The 26261-nt window shown below is 41.9% G+C and overlaps 2 protein-coding genes across 2 annotated transcripts in view; both read left to right on the top strand.

Moving 5' to 3' along the window:
* Positions 1-26261, top strand: part of FUT9 (fucosyltransferase 9) — a 144006-nt gene that overhangs the window by 88637 nt on the left and 29108 nt on the right. The window lies entirely within an intron of this gene.
* The window catches only part of MANEA (mannosidase endo-alpha), a 331890-nt gene that overhangs the window by 305386 nt on the left and 243 nt on the right, over positions 1-26261 (top strand). The window lies entirely within an intron of this gene.

Here is a 26261-nt window from a genome sequence, read left to right as displayed (position 1 = left end):
AGGCTGAACAAGCCAAGCTCTTTGAGTATCCTTTCATATGACAGGTTTTCCATTCCTCGGATCATCCTAGTAGCCCTTCTCTGTACCTGTTCCAGTTTGAATTCATCCTTCTTAAACATGGGAGACCAGAACTGCACACAGTATTCCAGATGAGGTCTCACCAGTGCTTGTATAACGGTACTAACACCTCCTTATCTCTACTGGAAATACCTCACCTGATGAATCCTAAGACCGCATTAGCTATTTTCATGACCATATCACATTGGCTGCTCATCGTCATCCTGTGATCAACCAATACTCTGAGGTCCTTCTCCTCCTCTGTTACTTCCAACTGATGTGTCCCCAACTTATAACAAAAATTCTTGTTGTTAATCCCTATATATGCATGACCTTTCACTTTTCACTATTAAATTTCATCTTATTACTTTAATCCAGTTTACAAGGTCATCCTGTATGATATCCTGGTCCTTCTCTGTATTGGCAATACCTCCCAGCTTTGTGTCATCCGCAAACTTTATTAGCACATTCCCACTTTTTGTGCCAAGGTCAGTAATAAAAAGATTAAATAAGATTGGTCCCAAAACCGGTCCCTGAGGAACTCCACTAGTAACCTCCCTTCAGCCTGACAGTTCACCTTTCAGTGTGACCCATTGTAGTCTCCCCTTTAACCAATTCCTTATCCATCTTTCAATTTTCATATTGATCCCCATCTTTTCCAATTTAATTAATAATTTCCCATGTGGAACCATGTCAAATGCCTTACTGAAATCGAGGCAAATTAGATCCATTGCATTTCTTTTGTCTAAGAAATTTGTTACCTTCTCAAAGAAGGAGATCAGGTTGGTTTGGCACAATCTACCTTTTGTAAAACCATGTTGTATTTTGTCCCAGTTACCATTGACCTCAATGTCCTTAACTACTTTTCTCTTCAAAATTTTTACCAAGACCTTGCATACTACAGATGTCAAACAGGCCTGTAGTTACCCAGATCATTTTTTCCCCTTTCTTAAAAATAGGAACTATGTTAGCAATTCTCCAGTCATACAGTACAATCCCTGCGTTTACAGATTCATTAAAAATTCTTGCTAATGGGCTTCCAATTTCATATGCCAGTTCCTTTAATATTCTTGGATGAAGATTATCTGGGCTCTCCGATTTAGTCCCATTAAGCTGTACGAGTTTGGCTTCTTCCTCGGATGTGGTAATATCTACCTCCATATCCTCATTCCCAGTTGTCATTCTGCCATTATCCCTAAGCTCCTCATTAAAGACTGAGGCAAAGTATTTGTTTAGATATTGGGCCATGCCTAGATTATCCTTAACCTCCACTCCCTCATCAGTGTTTAGCAGTCCCACTTCTTCTTTCTTTGTTTTCTTATTTATATGGCTATAGAACCTTTTACTATTGGTTTTAATTCCCTTTGCAAGGTACAACTCTATATGGCTTTTGACCTTTCTCACTGTATCCCTACGTGTTCTGCCTCAATAGGCTTTCTGCTTTTTCTTAATCACCTCTCTGAGATGCTTACTTATCCAGCTTTGTCTACCTAGTAGCCTATCTGCTTAACAATGCAGTTCACTATGACCACATCACCCTAGGTCCAGAGGGAAGGACGTGGAAATTATCTGATAAGGCTCCTCGAAATAACTTGAAACATAAGACATTTGATTTTCATTGGGATTTCCAGGTGTATGCCTCTTTTATAAGAAAGCCAAGATCAATTGTCATAGTATTTTTTGCATGAAACTTTATATTTCTTGTCATGGAGGTGATTCAGGCTTAGCAAAGTAGCTAATATTATCTTAAATTGAAGGGGTTGGTAAACACAGTGAGTTAATATAAGAATGTCTGTATTGGTCAGACCAATCGTCCATCCAGCCCAGTATCCTGCCTTCCAACAGTGGCCGGAGCCAGATGCTTCAGAGCTAGTGAATAGAACAGGACAATTTATCAAGTGATCTATCACCTGTCATCTAATCCCAGCTTCTAGCAGTCAGAAGTTTAGGGACAGTCAGAGCATAAGGTTGCATCTGTGACCATCTTGGCTAATAGCCATTGATGGATTAGAGTGACCAGATGTCCTAATTTTATAGGGACAGTCCCGATTTTTGGGTCTTTTTCTTATATAAGCTCTTATTACCCCCCACCCCCTGTCCCAATTTTTCACACTTGCTGTCTGATCACCTTATAATGGATCTGTCCTCTGTGACTTACATAATATTTATGCACCTGATACGTTTGATCATGAGTTCCTTGGGGAAAATTATTTTATTTCAATCTCTATATTCTCATTCCTTGTGTATGTGATTTTTACAGGGTTACTGCATCTCAGCCTTTTTGGATTGTTCCCTAGTTAGTTGTTCTGATTTTATAATGACTTCTGGAAATTTTAACCTACTTAATACAGCTGGTCAGGAAATTTTTGTCAGAAATGAATATTTTTGTGGAAATGCATCAATTCTAACTAAACTTTTGTTGGAAAGGTTTTTCAAGTCCAGGATGCAATTTCGAGTGAGAGAGAGAGAGAGACCAACCATAAGATTATTGGTTATTCTTGGGTAGGTCTCTCTCACTCTCTCTCTCTCTCGTTTTATCACAAAATTTTTTGAAAGCTCTAGTTTTTGTTGCAATGCAGAACAAAAGGAATTCTGAACCCTCAAGAAACAGAATCCTTGTTTTCCATCCAGTTCAAATACTTACTTGGTTCTGTGCTGTTCGAGCACTGTCGCACATGTGGCATGGTTAACGTCAGTTTTATTTTGAGAAATGGCTAAATCAGGATTAGTTGGGTTATTACTTCCGTTATTGCAGGTAGGAGAAAGAGACCGAATACTTAATTGAAGAGAGTGGGAAAACAAATTGCTGAAATAAAAGCAATGATATATGTAGATATGTCTTCGAATTACTGTTTGAAATTTGAAGTAGCTAAGCCTTCATCTTGCAGATGCATATCCTCACTGTGAAATCAATGGGACTACTCACAGTGAACAATGTTAAGCAGGTGTGCCTGTAGTTCACCCTTTACTTGACAGGCTACAGCATCCCTATTTTATATGCTACACAGTTTTAGAGAAGAGAATAAAGGAAGAAAAAGTGTTTGTTAATTTGATGTCAGCATAGATCTCTGTCCATTTTAGCCATTACAAATGAGAAGGGAAGAACAGTTTGAAGTAAAGAAATGGATTAGGCATTTAAGAAATTACCATCTGTAATATGTAGCGCTGGGCTAAATTTTTCAGATGTCTTTTTTTAAAGTGCAGATTTGGATTGGCTGAAACCTGTTGTATCAAATTTGATGAATTCTTTCAGTCACAAAAACATCAAAAATTCTAAAAACAAAAAGTTTCATTTTTCCTTTTTTGATCTAAAACAGATTTTTGTTCAAAATTGTACTTATTATTTTATTTTTTAAGAGGTAAAAGAGAGCTCAAAAATGAAACGTTTCATTTTTGGTTGAACAAAATTACTCAAAATTGGGTTGATTCAAAAATATTGTGTTTATTATTGTTGTTGTTGTTATTATTCATTATTATTTTATTATTTTATTTTATTACGTATTTAGCTTTTTGGTTGCTGAAAATTTCAAAAAAATTAAGTTTCTGGTCAACCTAAAATTATTTTGTTTTCTGATTTTCTTTTCAGTTCAGCCACCGAACTGAAAAATCAATTATTCACACAGCACTAGCTAAATACTTTTATAGGAGGAATTACTTGCAACTTGATTTCAGTGGTGTTGGATCAGATCCTGACCGAAGAAGGTAAATTCATCCAACTACTGTTTTCAGCAGATGAAATTTCTTTTGCCGTAGAAACATTACATGCCCAAAAATGTTGTTAAAGAAGGCTTTGATGGTCTTTATGGAAATTTTGACAGATCTTACCTAGTGTAGATTAGATTTTAGCCTCTTTTGTGCTCATGTATAATTCTGCTTCAACCTACTGAAACCTATCACTTAAATCAGCTGCTGTACCAGATGACTAGAGGGTAGCTAATGTGACTCCAATTTTTGAAAAAAGGCTCCAAAGGCAGTCTTGGCAGTTGCAGGCCAGTAAGCCTAACTTCAATACCAGGCAAATTGGTTGAAACTATAGTAAAGAACAGAATTATCAGACATAGATTTAACATGATTTGTTGGGGAAGAGTCAACATGGCTTTTGTAAAGGGAAATCATGCCTCACCAATCTACTAGAATTCTTTGAAGGAGTGAACAAATATGTGGATATGGGTGATCCAGTGGAGATAGTGTACTTGGACTTTCAGAAAGCTGTTGACAAGGTTGCTCACCAAAGGCTCTTAAGCAAAGTAAGCACTCATGGAATAAGAGGGAAAGTCCTCTTATGATCAGTAGATGGTTAAAAGGTAGGAAACAAAGGATAGAAATAAATGTTTTCAGACTGGAGAGAGGTAAATACACATGTCCCCCAAGGGTCTGTACTGGTACCAGCATTATTCAACATATTCATAAACGATCTGAAAAAAGGAGTAAACAACGAGGTGGCAAAGTTTGCAGATGATACAAAATTGTTCAAGAACGTTAAGTCCAAAGCAGACTACAAAGTTACAAAGAGATCTCACAAAACTAGGTGATGGGGTAACAAAATGGCAAATGAAATTTGCTGTTGATAAACGTAAAGTAATACACATTGGAAAACATAATCCCAACTATATAGTCAAAATGATGAAGTCTAACTTAGCTATTGCCACTCAAGAAAGAAATCTTGGACTCATTGTGGATAGTTCTCTGAAAATATCTGCTCCATGTGCAGCAACAGTCAAAAAAGCTAACAGAATGTTAGGAATCATTAGGAAAGGGGTAGATAATAAGAGAGAAAATATCATATGGCACTATGATATTTCCATATAAATCTATAAAAACTATATAAATCCATAGTACACCCACACCTTGCATACTGTGTCCTGTTCTGGTTACCTCATCTCAAAAAAGATATATTATAAATAGAAAAGATATAGAGAAAGACAACAAAAATTATCAAGGGGATGGAACAGCTTCTGTATGAGGTGAGAGTAAAAAGACTGGGACTTTTGAGCTTGGAAAAGAGGCAACTAATATGATAGAGGTCTATAAAATCATGACTGGTGTGGAGAAAGTGAATAAGGAAGTGTTGTTTGCCCCTTCACATAACACATGAGTCAGGAATCACCCAATGAAATTAATAGGCAGTAGGTTTCAAACAAACAAACAAACAAAATGAAGTACTGCTTCACACAACGTATAGCCAGCCTGTGGAACTCATACTGTGAATGCCAAAAGTAGATTAAAAAATTAGATAAATTTGTGGAGGATAGGTCCATCAATTAGCCAAGATGGTCAGGGATGCAACTCCATATTCTGGGTATCCCAAAGCCTCTGATTACCAGATGCTAGGACTTGACTACAGGAATGGATCACCTGATGATTGCCCTGTTCTGTTCTTTTCCTTTCAAGTATTTAGCATTGGCCACTGTCAGAAAGTAGGATACTGGGCTAGGTGGACCACTAGTCTGACCCACTGTGGTCACTCTTATGTTCAATCTGGCTTGTTATCAGGAAGTTTAAAAATGGCATGTATATCACTTATATAAAAGAAAGGACCTAGAGGACTGGCTTTACAGGTAGATGGGCCACATCATGATCTCATTAAATTCAGTGGGAAAATAATCACTGACCTCAATGGGACTAAAATGTAACCATATCTTCTTAACTTTTGGCTAAAATATTAAGTGATAATCTTGGTTTATGTAAGTAAATGTACCTGAACAATTTGATTTCCAGGAGGCATTTGGAGCAGAATATCAGGCAACTGTGCTCTGTGCTACAGATGATGTTCACCTGGCTGTTCTAGAGTCCTTTTGATACTCAGGCCAGGCCTACCCTAGAAACTTTTTCCAGTATAATAACATTGGTTTGGAGTGAGATCTCTAGTGTCGATGTAATTATACCGGCACAAGTACTGTATATACTCGTTCATAAGCTGAATATTTTTGGTTAAAAAAATGACTCATCAAAATTTGATGATATTAAACTCTATGGAATCATTGAATTGACTATCTAATACATTGTCATTTGTTTACCTGGAGCGTCTGCAAGCATGGAGCCTCTCAGCTCCCTGTGGCCGTGGTTCGCCATCCCAGCCAATGGGAGCTGCGGGAAGTGGCACATTGGCTGGGAACAGCGAACCGTGGCTACAGGGAGCTCCATGCCTGCAGGCGCTCCAGGTAAACAAAACATCCTGACCTGCCAGCAGCTTACGCTAACAGCCAGGAGCCAAAGTTTGCCAACCCCTGAAATATAAGGGGCTAATGAACAAGTATAAATGGTACTTTTTTTTAAAAATAGAAACTGCATCTCCACTAGTGTAGATTAAGCCTACTAATACATCAGACAGGACTGATTAGCACTGCATATTTGCCACATTATGAGCATTTAACTTTGGGGAAAATTTTATGCAGTGGATTAAAGTATTTTATAATTCTCCACAAGAAATAGTTTTTCCATATAAAATCTGTTCTACACCTTTTAATCTTCTTAGGTGCAAGAGAGAGGAGTACTCAACAGCATGTCATTTACTCTGTGTTAGCATTAGCATTGACAACTCATTTGTGGCATATCTCACATTTGAGAGGAAGGTTAACAGGAAGTAGAGAGCATAAAACAGCACTGAGGTACACATTTTGCCCTCACGTATGGTCCATTGACACCAATGTAAGTTGTCAACAGAGGATCATATATTTTTAAAGCTCTCAAATTCTAAAACAATAATTTGAATAAATCTCAGGTATTGGTAGTTCCATCCTTTCCCACAGATTATTTGTAGTGCCTCTTCCATTTAAGAGCCTAACAGAAAGCTTTGAAACCTTGGGTACTTTCCAGACTGCCAGTGAATAACCCTGATCATTCCTTTCTTACTCAAGCAAAACTGCTGTTGGCTTTTATCAAGAAGAGTGTTCTAGCTATCGATTGTATTTAACCATATATATATAAAACTACATAGTCTTCAAAGGATTCAAAACAGCAATATACAATATTGCCATAAGCCATTATTTGCACACTTTACTCAGGCAAAACTGCCACTGGGGTCATATACAATGAAATGATAAACAAGTTAAAATGAGATTGTCCAAATTGTGACTATCCACATAGAATGATTGTTGGTTTCAAGTTTAATTCTGAAAAAAATTATAAACATGCTAAACGATACACATGTGAACAGCAATTCAATAGGACTGTTGAGTTATTGCAATGCTGGTTGTACTTCATATGTTTGTGTAGGAAAGTTTTCTGTTGTATGATGATCTGTTATGATAAAAACAGATTGTATGAAAGAACAATTACAGTCCAAACAAAGAGAAATTTGAGACAGATCAATTCCAGCAAATGAAAAAATGAGAGTTAGGATAAATTGGGAAAACTGAAAACAAGCAAAAAAAAATGTTAGAACGAAAAGAAACAGTGAGCAGTAAATTTAAACAAACTTTTTAGATAAGTATAAGGATATTTTCGGATACGTACACAGGATGAAGGAAATTATATGATTATTTTATTTGAAATTAAGTGATAGAGAATTGTGTATGATGGAAACATATTTTTAATTTCTTACTGGCTTTATAAAAGAAGAATGTCATAACTATAAAGGGAAGGGAACAGCCCTCCTGTGTACAACACTATAAAATTCCTCATGGCCAGAGACACCAAAATCCTTTTACCTGTAAAGGGTTAAAAAGCTCAGGAAATCTGGCTGACACCTGACCCAAAGGACCAATAAGGGGACAAGATACTTTCAAATCTTGGTGCGGGGAAGGCTTTTGTTTAAAATGATCCCACCGCTCTTCCACCATGTCAAGGTTCCTCCCCCAATCTGAACCTTAGGGTACAGCTATGAGGACCTGCATAAACACCTCTAAGCTTAACTACTAGTTTAGATCTGGTCTCGCTGCCACCATCCAGATTTCTGAGTACCTGGAACACTCTCTTTCCCCCTAAAACCTTCCCCTCCCTGGGTAGCCTTGAGAGACTTCTTCACCAAGTTTCTGGTGAACACCGATCCAACCCCTTGGATCTTAACACAAGGAGAATTTAACCATCCTCCCTCCTTTCCCCCACCAGTTCCTGGTGAGTCCAGATCCAATCCCCTTGGATTTTAAAACAAGGAAACATCAATCAGGTTCTTAAAAAGAAAGCTTTTAATTAAAAAAAGAAAGGTAAAAATCATCTCTGTAAAATAAGGATGGAAAATAACTTTACAGGATAATCAGATTCATAGAGCCCAGAGAAACCCCCTCTAGACTTAGGTTCAAAATTACAGCAAACAGAGGTAAAATCCTCTCAGCAAAAAGGAACATTTACAAGTTGAGAAAACAAAAATAAAACTAACACGCCTTGCCTGGCTGTTACTTACAAGTTTGAAATATGAGAGACTGATTCAGAAAGATTTGGAGAGCCTGGATTGATGTCTGGTCCCTCTTAGTCCCAAGTATCTTGAAAGTATCTTGTCCCCTTATCGGTCCTTTGAGTCAGGTGTCAGCCAGGTTTCCTGAGCTTTTTAACCCTTTACAGGTAAAAGGATTTTGGTGTCTCTGGCCATGAGGGATTTTATTGTATTGTACACAGGAGGGCTGTTCCCTCCCTTTATAGTTATGACAAAGAGTATGGAGATCTAATCAAGTTGCAAATCAGTTTTTCAGGCCTGCTAAGAATAAGCTAGTGAGGTAGACATAATGGAACCATTTATAAAAAGATTCAATGTGCACAGTTTTTTTATTTAAATTTTGTAGATTAATTTAATTATATACATGCTGCACTGATATACCATAAAATGTTATGTGTTTCAGGTAGTTTGTATCCAAATTAAAGGCAAGTGTAGGATGCAGTACAGCCATTTTTAATAAGAGATTATTAAATGTATTTAGGGGCTTAAACGTGCAAATAGGTGCCTAGTGGGATTTACAAATGTGCGTGAGCCAGTTGGGCACCTACTTTTGTGAATCTGGCCCTATGGCCCCAATCTTGCAAGCACTAACATTAAGCACATGAGTAGTCTCATTGACTTAAGTGGGACTGCTCACATATTTAAAGTTAGGATAGGGGAACCAGATGTCCCGATTTTATAGGGACATCCCTGATTTTGATTTTTTTTTCTTATATAGGCTCCTATTACCCCCCACCTCCATCCCAGTTTTTCACATATGCTGTCTGGTCATCTTAACTTAGGAAGATGCATACATATTTTCAGGAATGGTGTGATGAATGACATTCAGATAGTACAGTGGGCTTTCACCCTATTTTGAGTGCATAAAAGGGACTTACTGTGCATGGGCCCTCTGGTGGCCCTCACACCAGGGAGAATTTCCCCTTTAAAAAAGAAATGGCTCTAAAGATTGAGAAAATTACGTTCCTTAACTCCATATGAAACTCCTTGTGTCAGAGCATCCATCAGTCTTGGGGGCAAGAAAAAATATTTTATTGATGGAAAAAATGTATATTATTATAGGTGGGGCTGGTAGCACTGCCTATTATTAAGGTTGGTTGACTCTAACCGTTATACGAATCTATTTTCAGTTGCTTATAACTTTGCTAAACATTAATCATTTCTGCTGAAACTTTCCATGCTGGGTGTCTACCTCCAGTTGAATTTTACTGTACATTTTCTGCCAAAATTTCAGCTGTTTTCAAGAACAAGGTTTAGGAAAATCATGCTATTTTGCCCCTGTTAAAAAATTCTGATGACAGTTTCTGTGAGAAGTTCTAGTGCCCGTATGCTTTGGAGAGGGGCTTTTGCCACAAAAAGACTGGGAATGGGGAAGACTAGCAGTGGAGGCTGGGTAAGGGAGAATAGGACAAAGGGAAATGAAATGGGGAAAGACAAGGAGGCATTTGGGAGGGACTGGAGACTGAGATCAGAAAAGGAGCTGGCGAAGGTTGGGACTGACTGAGCATGAAGTACTGGGTACTGACTCATTGCCAAGGAGTCAGGGGAAGGAGGTGGAGTGAGGCAGGGGAGACAGTTCTGATGGGGAGGACTATGACTAACTGCAAATCAGCTAGAGCAAGGAACCGCGTGGGGGAGAACACAGACCTGGTCTACACTACGAGTTTAGGTCAAATTTAGCACTGTTAGGTCGATTTAACCCTGCACCCATCCACATGACCAAGCCTGTTTTGTCAACTTCAAGAGCTATTAACATCGATTTCTGTACTTTTCCCCGGCGAGGGGTTTAGCGCTAAAATCGACCTTGCTAGGTCAAATTTGGTATAGTGTGGACGCAATTAGATGGTATTGGCCTCCAGGAGCTATCCCAGAGTGCTCCATTGTGATCGCTCTGGACAGCACTCTCAACTCAGATGCACTGGACAGGTAGACAGGAAAAGCCCCAGGAACTTCTGAATTTCATTTCCTGTTTGGCCAGTGTGGTGAGTTGATCAGCACAGGTGACCATGGAGTCCTAGAATCGCAAAAGAGCTCCTGCATGGACTGAACAGGAGGTACTGGATCTGATCGCTGTATGGAGGGAAGAATCTGTGCAGGCAGAACTCCATTCCAAAAGACTAAATGCCAATAGATTTGCCAAAATCTCCAAGGGCATGATGGACAGATGCTACAACAGGGACACACAGCAGTGCTGCATGAAAGTTAAGGAGCTGAGGCAAGCCTACCAAAAAACAAAGGATTCAAACAGTCGCTCTGGGTCAGAGCCCCATACATGCCGGTTCTATGATGAGCTGCATACAATTCTGGGGGTGGCCCCTACCGCTACCCCACCACTGTCTATGGATACCTGCAAGGGGGGAGTCTCACTCAACAGGGATGAGAAGTTTGAAAAAGAGGAGGAGGAGGTTGAGGATAGCTCACAGCAGGCGAGCGGAAAATCCCTTCTCCCGGCAGCCAGGAACTGTTCATCACTCTGGAGCCACTACCCTCCCAACCCTTCCAAGGTGGGCTCCCGGACCATGAAGCCGAAGAAGGAACCTCTGGTGAGTGTACCTTTGTAAATACACCTCCACCCCGATATAACATGACCCGATATAACATGAATTTGAATATAACGTGGTAAAGCAGTGCTCCGGGGGGGTGGGGCTGTGCACTGTGGTGGATAAAGCAAGTTCAGTATAACGCGGTTTCACCTATAATGCGGTAAGATTTTTTTGCTCCCGAGGACAGCGTTATATCGGGGTAGAGGTGTATAATACAGGATTTAAAAGCAAGCGTGTTTAATGATTAATTTACCACACCAAGCCAGTAGCAAGTAGTCTGGAATCATTGCAGAACAAAACCTTATAGCAAATGGGCCTGGGCTTTGGCTGTTTACCTTTGGCTGAAAATAAATCATCCCCGCTGTTAACCAGGCGGTGCGGGGAGGCCTGTTCATGCTGAGCTGTTCGCATTTGGCTGACAGGGATCTTCCCTGATATCAGCCATGCATTGGTGGAGGGTGAAGCGATCATCCCAGAGAATTGAGGGGGGGATAGATTGTGCTGCACATTCGCCCTAAAACCACAGCCCCTCCTTTTAAATGGCCAACCCAATGGACTTTGCTTGATATGGGAAAGGAGGGAGCTGCTGTGTGAAACCGTTTCCACATGTTATGAAGGTTGAAGAAGCCGAAACCCTTTGCCTTACCATGGCTGCCTGCAAGCCAAATTCTGTTGCCCAGCCGAGTGCGTGTGATGTCGCACACCAAACCGGCAGGCATTCAATATAAGAGGCAAAATGGAACCTCGTAGCCAAAGCACATGTGCTATATAATGTGAATTGCTTGATTCTGTGTGAAATCGTTTTCTTTTTGTTCTCTAAAATGTATCTTTTTAAATACTACTCTCCCTTTTTTCCTCCTGCAGCTGCAAATGTTTCAACGCTCCCCCTATCATCTCCATCCCAGAGGTTAGCACAGATTAGAAGGCAAAAAAAACACACTCACAACGAGATGTTCTCAGAGCTAATGCAGTCCTCCCGCTCTGAAAGAGCTCTGCAGAATGCGTGAAGGCAAACAATGGCAAGTCCAGGAAAGCATTAAATGAATGTGATCAAAGGAGGGAGGAGCATGCTGAGAGAAGGCAGGATGCAATGCTGAGGCTAATAGGGGAGCAAGCTGACATGCTCAGGCGTCTGGTGGATCTGCAGGAAAGGCAGCAGGAGCACAGACCACTGCTGCAGCCCCTGTATAACCACCTGCCCTCCTCCCCAAGTTCCATATCCTCCTCACCCAGATGCCCAAGAACGCGCTGCGGGGAGGCTATGGGCACCCAGCCACTCCACCCCAGAGGATTGCCCAAGCAACAGAAGGCTGGCATTCAGTAAGTTTTGAACTGTAGTGTGGCCTTGTCCTTCCCTCTTCCTCTCATTCACCACTCCACCCAGTGCTTCCCTCCTCACCCACCTCTCCTGGGCTACCTTGCGAGTTGTCCCCCCATTTGTGTGATGAATTAATAAAGAATGCATGATTTGGAAACAATAATGACTTTATTGTCTCTGAAACGGGTGATCGAAGGGGGGAAGTCGGTTGTCTTACAGGGAAGTAGAGTCAACCAAGGGGGCGGGTTTTCATCAAGGAGAAACAAAGAGAACCATCACACCATAGCCTGGCTAGTCATGAAACTGGTTTCCAAAGCTTCTCTGATGCGCAGGGCGCCCAGCTGTGCTCTTCTAATCGCCATGGTGTCTGGCTGCATGTAATCGGCACCAGACAATATGCCTCAACCTCCCACCCCACCAAAATATCTCCCCCTTACTCTCACAGATATTGTGGAGCACACAGCAAGCAGCAATGACAATGGGAATATTGGTTTCGCTGAGGTCTAACCTAGTCAGTAAACTGCACCAGTGTGCTTTTAAACATCCAAATGCACATTCTACCACTATTCTGCACTTGCTCAGCCTATAATTAAACTGCTCCTTACTACTGTCCAGGGTGCCTTTGTATGGCTTCATGAGCCATGGCATTAAGGAGTAGGCTGGGTCCCCAAGGATAACTATAGGCATTTCAACATCCCCAACAGTAATTTTTTGGTCTGGGAAGTAAGTTCCTTCCTAGAGCTGTTCAAACAGACCAGAGTTCCTGAAGATTTGAGCATCATGCACCAGCCATCCCACATTGATGTCAGTGAAATGTCCCTTGTGATCCACCAGTGCTTGCAGCACCATTGAAAAGTACCCCTTGCAGTCTACGTACTGGCTGCCAAGGTGGTCTGGTCCCAAGATGGGAATATGCATTCTGTCTATCGCCCCACTGCAGTTAGGGATCCTATTGCAGCAAAGCCATTCACTATGACCTGCACATTTCCCAGAATCACTACCCTTGATAGCAGGAGTTCAGTGATTGCGTTGTCTACTTGAATCGCAGCAGCTCCCACAGTAGATTTACCCACTCCAAATTGATTTCCAATTGACCGGTAGCTGTCTGGTGTTGCAAGCTTCCAGAGGACTATTGCCACTCGCTTCTCAACTGTGAGGGCTGCTTTCATCTTGGTATTCTTGCGCTTCAGGGCACGGGAAAACAAGTCACAAAGTTCCATGAAAGTGCCCTTATGCATGCAAAAGTTTCACAGCCACTGGAAATCATCCCAGACCTGCAACACTATGCGGTCCCACCAGTCTGTTCTTGTTTCCTGGGCCCAGAATCGGCATTCCACAAATGAACCTGCCCCATTACCACCATGATGTCCAAATTGCCAGGGCCCGTGCTTTGAGAGAAGTCTGTGTCCATGTCCTTATCACTATTATGATCACGCTGTTGTTGCCTCCTCACCTGCTTTTGCAGGTTCTACACATACTGCAGGATAATGCACGGGGTGTTTACAATGCTCACAACAGCTGCAGTGAACTGAGCGGGCTCCCTAGTATGGCATCTGAAAGTAAGCACGAAAGCAGAGTTGCAGCGGAATCAGTGGATGCCAACGGATGCCATGAGAATAGATATTTATACAGAAGATGAGAGGACCTGCAAGGTGGATTCATGGCACCAGGAGAGCAGGAGAACAGAGTTTCAATAGAAATGGTGTAGGATGACAGTTAGCACCGCGCACATTTCCCGAGAAAGAACACACATACCCTGAAGCTCATGACAGACAACATGGAGAAATTCGCTATTGAGGCAATAGCAGCAGAGCAGAGTTGCAGCAGAAGCAGTGTATGACAACAGTTAGCACTCCTACTGCACCATCTGCTGCCAGCAACACCCAGGACACAACAAAAGCAGTGTCAGTGAGCTGAGCGGAGTGGGCTACCGTGGTAGGGTGTCTGCATGGAAAAAAGGTGCGAAATGATTGTCTGCCATTACTTTCACAGAGGGAGGGTAGACTGATGACATGTGTTCAAAACCACCCACGACAATGTTTTTGCTCCATCAGGCATTGGGAGCTTAACCCAGAATTCCAAGGAGCGGCGGAGACTGCAGGAACTGTGGGATAGCTACCCACAGTGCACCACTCCATAAGTTGATACTAGCCACGGTACTGAGGATGCACTCCGCCAACATAATGTGCTTAGTGTGGACATATGCAATTGACTGTATAAAATTGATTTCTAAAAATCTACTTCTATAAAATTGACCTAATTTCGTAGTGTAGACATACCTTGAGATTGGACAAGGAGACCGAGGAGGGAGATGGGGACTGGAAACCAATGGCGATGGGGCATGTGGGTTTGAAGGTGACTGGAGCGTGGATTCTTAGAAGAGTGGTCATATTATCTAACTTGCAGGATTTATTTCAAAAAATCTTTGACACACTTTCACATCAGAGATTTAAAATTAATATGAATAGAAGTGAAGTGATGCTGGATGGAAAGTTGGCTTAAGGACCGTCATCAAATGTCATCTGGGATGGAAACCTTCCGTTGGGAGATGGCTATTAGTGGGATAACTTTTTTGCATTCCAATGATATAAAAATGATTGGATGGAGGCAACTGGCAGAGGATTTCATCTCAAAAATACATTGACAGCCCAATATGCTAGTTGAACTGGCCTTGACTATATATCCGTTCTGGTACGCTGGTGGGGTGTGTATAGGCTGTTGTTTTAAATGAGCTAAAGGATATGTTTCCTAGGCAGGGGTCAAACTAAGTCTATGTGAGAATGTGAATAACTGAGTGCTGATAAGTTGTAAGAAGGAGTGAAGAAGAACAATGACACACACAAATTCCCGCTTTCCCTGGAGGGGACAGACAGAAACACTGAAAGAAATGTCTGATGGAGGAGAAAGGGTTGAAAGAAATAACAGCTGTAAGAAGAGAGGGCTGAGAGAAATGCCAGCTGTAAACAGAGAGCTTTAACAGTCCTGTCTATTTTTAATTTTTCTAAAACAAACGGTTCTGAGTATCCAGGACAGTCTGTAACTGGGAAATCTCAGTATCGTAATTAACTATTAATTCTTTTTTTAACTTAGTGTCATTTCCTGCAGTATGATTTTGCCTTGTAAATAGCTATGTAATACTCAAGAGTTTTTGCATGATATTTGAGGGTGTGTACTATAACCACTGCCTCTTGGAGTCACATTACCAAAAGTCGTTTTGCATTCAGTATAATGCCATATTTGGGGTCGGGAAGGAATTTTCCTCCAGGGCAGATTGGCAGGGGCCCTGGAGGTTTTTCGCCTTCCCCTGCAGCGTGGGGCACGGGTCGCTTGCTGGTGGATTCTCTGCAGCTTGAGGTCTTCAAACCAATTTTGAGGATTTCAGTAACTCGGTCCTGGGTTAGGGGGTGGGGTTCTGTGGCCTGCCTTGTGCATGGGTGCAGATGGTGAAGATTTCATCAACGTAGCATAGGTACAGAAGGGGCATGAGGGGACGAGAGCTGAGGAAGCGTTCTTCCAGGTCGGCCATAAAAATATTGGCATATTGTGGGGCCATGCGGATGCCCATAGCGGTGCCACTGATCTGGAGATATATATTGTCATCAAATTTGAAATAGTTGTGTGTGAGGATAAAGGCACAGAGCTCAGCAGCCAGTTGTGCTGTGGCATCATCAAGGATACTGTTCCTGACAGCTTCTATTCCATCTGTATGTGGGATGTTTGTGTAGAGAGCCTCTACATCCATGGTGGCTAGCATGGTGTTTTCTGGAAGGTCACCAATGCATTGTAGTTTCCTCAGGAAATCAGTGGTGTCACGGAGATAGCTGGGAGTGCTGGTGGCATAGGGTCTGAGTCAGGGCTGGCTCTAGCAATTTCGCCGCCCCAAGCACGGTGGCATGCCGCGGGGGGCGCTCTGCCACTCACCGGTCTCGTGGCTCTGGTGGATCTCCCGCACGCTTCCCTGCGGGGAGTCCAGTGGTCCTGCGGCTCCGGTGGACCTCCCGCAGGCGTGCCTGTGGATGCTCCACCAGAGCCGTGGGACCAACAGACCCTCCGCAGGCATGCCTGGGGGAGGTCCACCGGAGCCCCCTGCTGCCCTCCCGGCAACCTGCAGAGTGCCTCCCGTGGCGTGCCGCCCCAAGCACGCACTTGGTGCGCTGTGGGCTGGAGCCGGCCCTGATCTGAGTAGAGAGTCCACATATCCAGACATCTTCATCATCTGGACCAATGGGAAGGAGACTCTGGAAAAATTCCACCACGATTTCAACAGCTTCCACCCCACCATCAACCTCAGCCTGGACCAATCTACATGGGAGGTCCACTTCCTAGACACCACGGTGCAAATAAGTGATGGTCACATTAACACCGCCCTATACCGAAAACCTACCAACCGCTATGCCTACCTCCATACCTCCAGCTTCCATCCCGGGCACATCACACGATCCATTGTCTACAGCCAAGCACTGAGGTACAACCACATCTGCTCCAACCCCTCAGACAGGGACCAACACCTACAAAATCTCCACCAAGCATTCTCAAAACTTCAATACCCACATGAGGAAATAAGGAAACAGATCAACAGAGCCAGACGTGTACCCAGAAGCCTCCTACTGCAGGACAAACCCAAGAAAGAAGCCAACAGGACTCCACTGGCCATCACATACAGTTCCCAGCTAAAACCCCTCCAACGCATCATCAGGGATCTACAACCTATCCTGGACAATGATCTCACACTTTCACAGGCCTTGGGTGGCAGGCCAGTCCTCGCCCACAGACAGCCTGCCAACCTGAAACATATTCTCACCAGTAACTGCACACCGCACCATAGTAACTCTAGCTCAAGAACCAATCCATGCAACAAACCTCGATGCCAACTCTGCCCACATATCTACACCAGCGACACCATCACAGGACCTAACCAGATCAGCCACACCATCACCGGTTCATTCACCTGCACATCCACCAATGTAATATACACCATCATATGCCAGCAATGCCCCTCTGCTATGTACATCGGCCAGACTGGACAGTCTCTACCGAAAAGGATAAATGGACACAAATCAGATATTAGGAATGGCAATATACAAAAACCTGTAGGAGAACACTTCAACCTCCCTGGCCACACTATAGCAGACCTTAAGGTGGCTATCCTGCAGCAAAAAAACTTCAGGACCAGACTTCAAAGAGAAACTGCTGAGCTTCAGTTCATCTGCAAATTTGACACCATCAGCTCAGGATTGAACAAAGACTGTGAATGGCTTGCCAACTACAGAACCAGTTTCTCCTCCCTTGGTTTTCACACCTCAACTGCTAGAAGAGGGCCTCATCCTCCCTGTTTGAACTAACCTCGTTATCTCTAGCTTGCTTGCATATATATACCTGCCCCTGGAAATTTCCACTACATGCATCTGATGAAGTGGGTATTCACCCACGAAAGCTCATGCTCCAAAACGTCTGTTAGTCTATAAGGTGCTACAGGATTCTTTCCTACTCAAACAGGTTTTAGATCATCTGCAGACCATATTGTTGTTCTCGGGCATATTATAGAACAAATTGTAGAGCGGCAGGCACCTCTTGTGATAATTTTTATAAATTTCCAGAAGCATTTTGACGATATACACAGAGCCAGTCTTTGGAGACATATTATGGAGTACTAACAAAAAAAATTAGACTAATCAAGGAGCTATATGGTAATGACAAATGTAGAGTCAGAGATGATGACAACATCAGTTAATGGTTTCTAGTGAGAAGTGGAGTAAGGCAAGGGTGTATTATGTCTCCATTATTGACTATATCACGAGGAAAGTAACTGCAGAAGGGTATTGCGGAATTTTATGAACAAATGATAAAACACAATTGGTTGACCTAGTCTTTGCTGATGACTGTTCTGCTTAGTTCAACACATTGCTTAATGGAAGAAAAAAAACAAGCTTTTGGAAAACACAGCAAAACAAGCTGGTTTGTTCATCAACAAGGGGAAGACCAAATATATGGCTATCGGTGTCCCAAAAGCAAGAAGTTAGTTATTTTACCTATTTAGGGAGTCTGACGTGCAGTGATGGTGACACCAAGCTAGATGTCAAGCAACAAATATCAAAAGCAGCAAACAACTTTCATACTCATGAAAAGATTTAGAAAACTAGTATGATTGGCACTGCCACAAAAATGCAAAATTTTAATGCTAGCATCACATCTGTTCTCCTTTATGGAGCAGAGTAATGGAAATCTACAACAGAAATTGATAAGATCAATTCATTCCAAAGTAAATGCTTGTAGATCTTCAGAGTCAATTGGAAAGAATTTCTTGCAACATCAAAACTTCTAAGTAGAGCAATCCATTATTCAGAAGAATAGAAAAAGAAGCCAAATCCATTAACATGACAGACTAGCACAAGACTGACATAAAAGGCGGAAAATGATCTACACCTTATGTATCTGAGGCACCGGTGCCAGAACCAACGTGGCCAAGGGGTCATGCCCCCCCTCTCCCTTTTAAGAAAAGAAATGTAAGTGCAGAATTCTTGTCTCCTGCAGACTTTTTCCCCACCAGGGGCTGCTGTGGCGCCAGAAGAGAGGGCACCTGGCTCACCACTGGAGCAGCCAGCCACAGAGAGGGAGGGAACACTTTGGCATTGTCTCATCCCCCAGCTTTTGCAAAGGTTCTGGTACCATGAGGATATGGGAGGATAAAGAAAGAAGTATACATTGGGCTGCATCATAAGCAGAGCAGATAGTGAGAATGTTTTAAGCCCAAGCTACAATACTTAATGAAACCTTGTCTTACTCCAAGACAAGCTGGGAAGTAGCAATAAAGGGTGTGACCTCAGTGTTCCACAGGAATCTGTCTGAATCACTGCAAACAAGAGGAGGCTAACTCTGATGTTTCTTAGAATAATCTGTGACAGTGACCTAATACAAATCTTTGAAAGGGTCTGATGGAGTTTGTAGAGGTTGCAATTTTTTTGCACATTGGGAAAACTTTAAAAAATAGAAGGTATAATGTCAAAGTCTGGAAACTCTAGAAACCACCAATATAATAAACGCATCAAATAGGTTCATGGGGACAATAAATGAATACAAGTGTGTGAATAATATGCCTAGGTTTAACCTAACTTCAAAAAGAGCTAATATGTTGGTCCAGATAGCTTTTTCCTGCTTCTGATTGCAAGGTCTCCTTATGTAGCTCAAAACCATAGCTGCCACTGTTATTTAGTTAGATTAATATGATAGTATTCAGGGCATATCTCTTTGACATATATTAAAATTCAATCATGTTAGAATGATGTATCTGCATCTTGTCCTCCTAAAGGCATTCTCGATTTGTCACCCGTAAATCTTATAAACAGATTTTGTTTTGTCATGCCTGCTTTCTTCAGTACATTTGCATTTTAATTTACTAAACCTCTCACACATATCTATTTTGCTTCTTATGGCCAACACCGATGCAAAGTTGTCACTCAATAACATGCAAATCTGTTTCTTTCTTTCTGCTGTTTTGTTTTTCTGAATGTTCAAATTAAGAAATCCTCAATTCTCCTTGAGCTTGGTTAGTAAAGGTTGGACTTCTGTCGAGATTTCATTCTTATTCTGTGTTACTGTTAAGCTTCCTAATTACAGTGATTGTGCTAGTCGCTAACTTTAAAACTAGATAGCAGGCAGAGTATCAGATATTTAAATTGGTTTGTCACTATATTTGTTCCCATGTTTGCTAGTCACTTCATTCTGAAGTTAGACTTTTTACAATATTTTGAAAATCTTTTTTTGGGGGGAGTGGGGTGTCTACATATTTTCTGCTTTTTACAAGTTTTGTGTTTGCAATGGAACCATTTGCATGAGTGAGGCTTGGGCCCTTATCCTTGGTTGGTTTTGATATATCATCAGTGTGGATTTCATGACCTACCATACAGACTCAGAGGCTTTAAGGCCAGAAGGGGCTGTGAGGATCATCTAGTCTGACCTTCTACACATCACAGGCCACTGAACCTCACCCATCCACTCTTGTAGTAGGTCCATAATCTCTGGCTGAGCTACTGAAGTCCTCAAATCCTAATTTAAAGACTTCAAGTTACAGAGAATCCACCATTTACTCTAGTTCAAGCCAGCAAGTAACCTGTGCCCTCACATTGCAAAGGAAGGTAAAAAATAACACAGCATCTGCCAATCTCACTGGGGGGGAGGGATTCCTTCACAACCTCAAATATGGCCATCAGTTAGACCCTGAGCATGTGGCAAGACCCGCCAGCCAGACACCTGGGAAAGAATCTCTGTAGTAACTCAAAGCCCTCCTGGTCTAGTGTCCCAATCCCTTGCCATTGACGATATTGCTAATATCAGTCATAGATGGGCCATATGCCATTGTACGCAACCTCATCATACCATCCTCTCCATAAACTTATCAAATTCAAAGTTGAAACAAGATAGGTTTTTGCTTCCACTACTCCCTTTGGACATTTGTTCCAGAATTTCAGTCCTCTGATGGTTAGGAACCTTTGTCTAATTTCAAACCTACTTTATTGCCATTTGTTCTTGTGCCAACATTGGCCCTTAACTTAAATAACTCATCTCCCTCCCTGGTGTTCATCCCTCTGATGTATTTATAGAAGACAATCACATCTCCCCGCAGTCTTCATTTGGTTAGGCTAAACAAGCCAAGCTCTTTGAGTCTCCTTTCATAAGACAGGTTTTCCATTCCTCTGATCATCCTAGTAGCCCTTCTCTGCTACTGTTCCAGTTTGAATTCATTTTTCTTAAACATGGGAGGCCAGAGTTGCACACAGAGAATTCACCAGTGTTTTGCATAAAGGTAATAACACTTCCCAGTCTCTACTGGACATACCTGATGCATCCTATGATTGCATTAGCCTTTTTCATGGCCGCATCACACTGGTGGCTCATAGTCATCCAGTATTCAACCAAAACACCCATGCCTTTTTCCTCCCCTGTTACTTCTAACTCAGGGATTGGCAACCTTTGGCATTCAGCCTGCCAGGGTAAGCCCCCTGGCAGGCCGGGCCAGTTTGTTTACCTGCCGTGTCTGCAGGTTCAGCCAATAGGGGCTGCAGGAAGTGGTGGCCAGCACATCTCTCGGCCCGCGACTCTTCCTGCAGCCCACCATTGGCCAGTGGGAGCCCCGATCGGCTGAACCTGTGAATGGAGCAGGTAAACAAGCACCTTGGCAGGCTGCGTGCCAAAGGTTGCTGATCCCTGTTCTAACTGATATGTCCCCAGCTTATAGCAAAAATTCTTGTTGTTAGTCCCTAAGTGCATGACCTGGCCCTTTGCACTATTAAATTGCATCCCTTTTCTATTACTCCAGTTTTCAAAGTCATCCAGATATTCTTGTCTAATATTCTGGTCCTCCTCCATACTGGAAATACCTCCCAACTTTGTGTCATCTGTAAATTTTAGTAGCACATTCCCATTTTTTGTGCCAAGGTCATTAATGAAAATGTTAAGTAAGGTTGGTCTCAAGACTGATCCTTGAGGATCTCCACTAGTAACCTCCCTCCAGCCTGACAGTTCATCTTTCAGCATGGTCTGCTGTAGTCTTCCCTTTAATCAGTTCTTTATCTATCTTTTGATTGTTATATTAACCCCATCTTCTCCAATTTAATAATAATTTCCTATGTGGAATTATATCAAATACTTTACTGAAATCAAAGTCAATTAGATCTCCTGCATTTCCTTTGTCTAGAAAAACTGTTATCTTCTCAAAGAAAGAGATCCAGTTGGTCTGGCATAACTTACCTTTTGTAAAACCATGTTGTATTTTAGCCCAGTTTCAGTTTACCTCTGTTTTTAATTACTCTCTCTTTCAAAAATGTGTTCTAAGACCTTGCATACAGTTGAGATCAAACTTGGGCCTGTACTTTTCTGGGTCACTTTTTTTTTTCTTTTTTAAATATAGGAACTATATTTGCAATTTGCAATTCTCCAGTCATAAGGTCTGAGTTTATGGATGCACTAAAAATCCTTGCTATTGGCATGTGCCAGTTCCTTTAATATTCTCAAATGGAGATTATTTGGGGCCCTTGATTTGGTCTCATTAAGCTCCTTGAGTTTGGCTTCTACCTTGGACATGGTCATTTCTACTTCCATATTCTCATTAGCCACCTTGCCACTTCCCCCAATCTCATTACCTTTATTAAAATCTGAGGCAAAGTATTCATTTAAGTGTTTGTCTATATCTAGATTATTTTTAATCTCCCCCCCATCTTCAGTGTTAACAGTGCCACTTCTTTTTCCCTTGTTTTGTTTTTATTTTATGTTGCTAAAGAACCTTTTATTATTGGATTTAAATTTTCTTTGCAAGGTCCAGCTCTGCTTGGCTTTTGTCAGTTGTCACTTTTTCCCTGTGCTTTCTGACCTCCAAGAGGTAGCTTTCCTTGATGATCCATCCCTTCTTCCGTTGCCTGTAGGCTTTATGCTTTCTCATAATAACTTGTTTGAGCTGCTTGTTTGTCCACTTTGGCCTGCAACCCTTTCCTACCTTTGCCCCTTGTTTGGGATGCCAGCTCCAGATAGTTTCTGCAATTTTGACTTAAAGTTATCCCCAGCTTCCTACCCATTCAAATCCTTGAGTTCTTCAATCCATTCAACTTCCCTAACTGATTCCCTTGACTGTTACTGACATTGTGGGACCTGATTCACCACTGCCCGGCATCTCATATAGTGCAGCATGAGTGCAAAGCAAATACAAAACAATGTCATTGTGATTTGGTGGCATTTCACACCCAATCTGCACTGACTCCACAAAGTGCCGGGCCATAGGGAATCTGGTTCATGGTGTGGAGGTTTCACATGTAACAAAGAAGATTTCCCAGCCTGTTTTATTGGTTTCCCCTTTTGTATTGACATCCATGTGATATGATATGTTATTGCAGCACTCCTCATGCTAAATCAAGACTGAGGGAATTTCTTGTTCTCCTCAGTGGCTAAAGAAAGAAATATATGCAGTCACTAGGAAGGACTCTTCACTGCCCATCACTTTTTGTATTTTGTTCTGAAGCAGTGAATATAAGCCGGGATTTTCCTGTGAATTTTTGCTCTTCAGTCTGTCATGTTTTCTGTCAGGTGGTAACTAATATCTTGTAAGGTGATTGACTGGGTTTGACATTTTTACAGTCTTATCAGAGAACTTGTTTCTGTCTCTCCATGTACTGTTGTTTGCATTGTTTTGTTTTTGTTAGCAAGGAAATCCTTTGCTGCTTATCAAGAGAGACTATGACACTCAATAAGGGTTAACTAACCAAAGCACGTTCACTTTTTCCTCCTTCTCTGGATGAGTAGCTCACAGACATAGCAGTCAACTTTGGTGTGCATTTGCTGACTATCCAACACACCATTATGTCTGTTCTTGACTAGCCAGTCTGTAGAGAATGCATTACCTGCTATGGGACTGTTGCTTAGTTTCTTCATTTCGTAGTACTGAAGGGCTCCAGTTTGCTCATCAGGACCATGAAATACAAGGTGTTGGTGTTAATGCACTTTTCGTGATAAGATATATATATAGTGCCTACAGTAATTCACAAACTAGGTTGCCTATTCTGGATGTGGGTACAGACATGCAAAGCATCAAGAAAGATTCAAGCAGAAGATCTAAGACCCAAATCCTCAAAAGCATTAGCTGCCTAGCTCCTGTTGAGAGTTAGACACCTAAATCTGGGCTGAAAAGTCTACCTAACTTGCATTCATACAATTTAGGCTGACCAAAGTCTTCTGCGTTCTGACTGCTGAAGAAGGGGATTTTTCATCATGCAATTCAGAGAAGTGTTGTAAGTCTTTCCCACATCACGATCACCACCTGACTTCACTCTGAAACATAAATCAATGTGTGTCCACTGTCTGGGATTTTATAAAATTAACAATTTTAATAACAATGTTGAGAGCTTCGGGTACTTCAGGTTGCAACTTCTTTGATACCAGAGCTTGGTCATGAACCAGGCAGTGTGTCCAAATTGGTGTATGTGCTGCTTTCTTTATTCCTGCTGCAACTCCACTGGTCTTTCCAATAATGGCGCTGCCCCATCAGTGCACAGCCCTCCACACTCTGCCCAGCTCAGACCTTTGTCAACTGAATTTATCATTGATCTTGAATATTTCCTTACTATTTGATTGGAGTTTCTTTGCAAAATAAAAGTTCTTCAACTATTGTACTTGATTTGACAAATCTTGTATAAGAGGAGCTGAGCCATGTTTGCTGTGTCTGAATTCATCAAGCTGAAGTGCAAAATATTGACTCTTCTTAACTTGTTCTGTCAAGTGGTCCTAGGTATTTTCTGCAAGGTCATCAGCATGTCAGTTGAGGGTATTATTTGACAATAGGAATGGTTTTCAGTGCAACAGCTGCTTGTTCCTAGTCATAATTCTATTGCTGCTGGAAGCAGAAGAGACTCATCAATGTTGTTCTAACCAATGTTCCCTTTAAACCTGGCCCTGTGCTGCACATCTTAAATGGCTCATGGCTGGGAATGCAGTCGTTAGCCACTCTGCCTGCCCTGCCCACTTGCCAGAACTCGCAGTGGTGTCTCTCCTCTCTTTGCTGCTTGGAGCCAGCAGAGTGGGTGAGAGGCAAGTAATCCTGTCCTGCAGGAAGGGAGGGAGTTCAGCCAGCTCCAAGTCCCACTTTGCCTGCAGGGCCTTCCTGCCTGAACCCAAGGTGGCTCCGCACCACACCCAGAAAGCCAGAAGCTATGCTGACACCACAGCCTCTGCCTGCTGGACACTGGCATTGTGAACAAAGTACTGTAAATGGGTAAGCAATCTGGGGCTGGCTATGCCTTCCTTCCACTTTCTACTCTCCCCCTCCCTGTCCCCTCCATTCTCCCCATATTCTGCTTCTCCTGACACTTTCCTTTCTCCTTCGCTCTCTACTCCTCCTCTTCCTTCCACTCTCCCCATATTCTTCTTTTCATTTCTCTCCTTTTCCTTCCCTCGCCACTTCCCCCATCCCCTTCACTCTCTCCATGTTCTTCATTTCATTCCCAAACAAAATCCCTTTCCAGACAGCACCTTCCTTGAAATTTACACACACACATACACACTGCTGCGGTGCTAGCTGTGCATCCAAAGGCTGGACTGATAGAAATAACTGCAGATGAAAAAACCACATGAAATCCTTGGGAAGGGGATTCGGCGAGGGGTCCTCTGATTCTGTCAAAAGCTGGTTGCGTTGGGTTTATAAATACCCTGCATTTCATTAAATGCTCTTTAGCATTTGCCTTTGTTTAGTGTGTGTTTCATTTTCTCTTTAAAAACTACAGATTTTCTCCTCCTCCCCCTTCCAAGTCTTATTAATCTCATTAAACCCACAAATACAGAGAATCATAATCATTTGAAGGGTTGGAGTGCAGAAAATAAAATGATTTTTTTGACACTGGCAAGTTGGAAGGTCAATTATCATAGGGCACTGTGTGTGTGTGAGAGAGAGAGAGATTTGGGAGGAGCAGTATATAATAGAATTTTTAAATCAGTGACAAACAGATAATGGAAATAGTGCCTTATTTTTTATTCAGATAGTAGCCTTTCTGTTTGTTTGTTTTTGTTTTTGATTAGAGGGTTTGGGAGGCAACTTGTAGTGAGTGAAGAATGTTGTTCTCGCCAATCAGAAATCTGTTTTTACACATATATGTACTAAATTGTAGTGTTTAAAATCATCGGCTTTGGGTTATTATTGAAAGTGTTTGAAATGTGTGTTTCCATTAAAACATTATGCTGCAGTTTGTTTGCAAATGTGAATTGTAAATTCATCTGGTGCCAGGGTATGGTGTGAACGAATGAAGAAAGTTTGGGCTTTTAAAGCAGTGTTTATTTTGAGTATTGTTTTTGACAAATAGAAAGAGGGCTTTTTAAATCATTACATTGCAGTGCAGTATACACTCAAACGGGCTTTATCAAAACATTTTCCACTTGACACAGAAAAAAATCTTACTCCCAAAGATATTTCACTACCTTTAATATAACAAAATATAATGTT

This window comes from Gopherus flavomarginatus, chromosome 4 (genome assembly GCF_025201925.1).
Source record: "Gopherus flavomarginatus isolate rGopFla2 chromosome 4, rGopFla2.mat.asm, whole genome shotgun sequence".
NCBI classification, from domain to species: Eukaryota; Metazoa; Chordata; order Testudines; family Testudinidae; genus Gopherus; species Gopherus flavomarginatus.
Note: the sequence above shows the minus strand (reverse complement) of the source record. Positions and strands in the feature narration are given on the sequence as shown.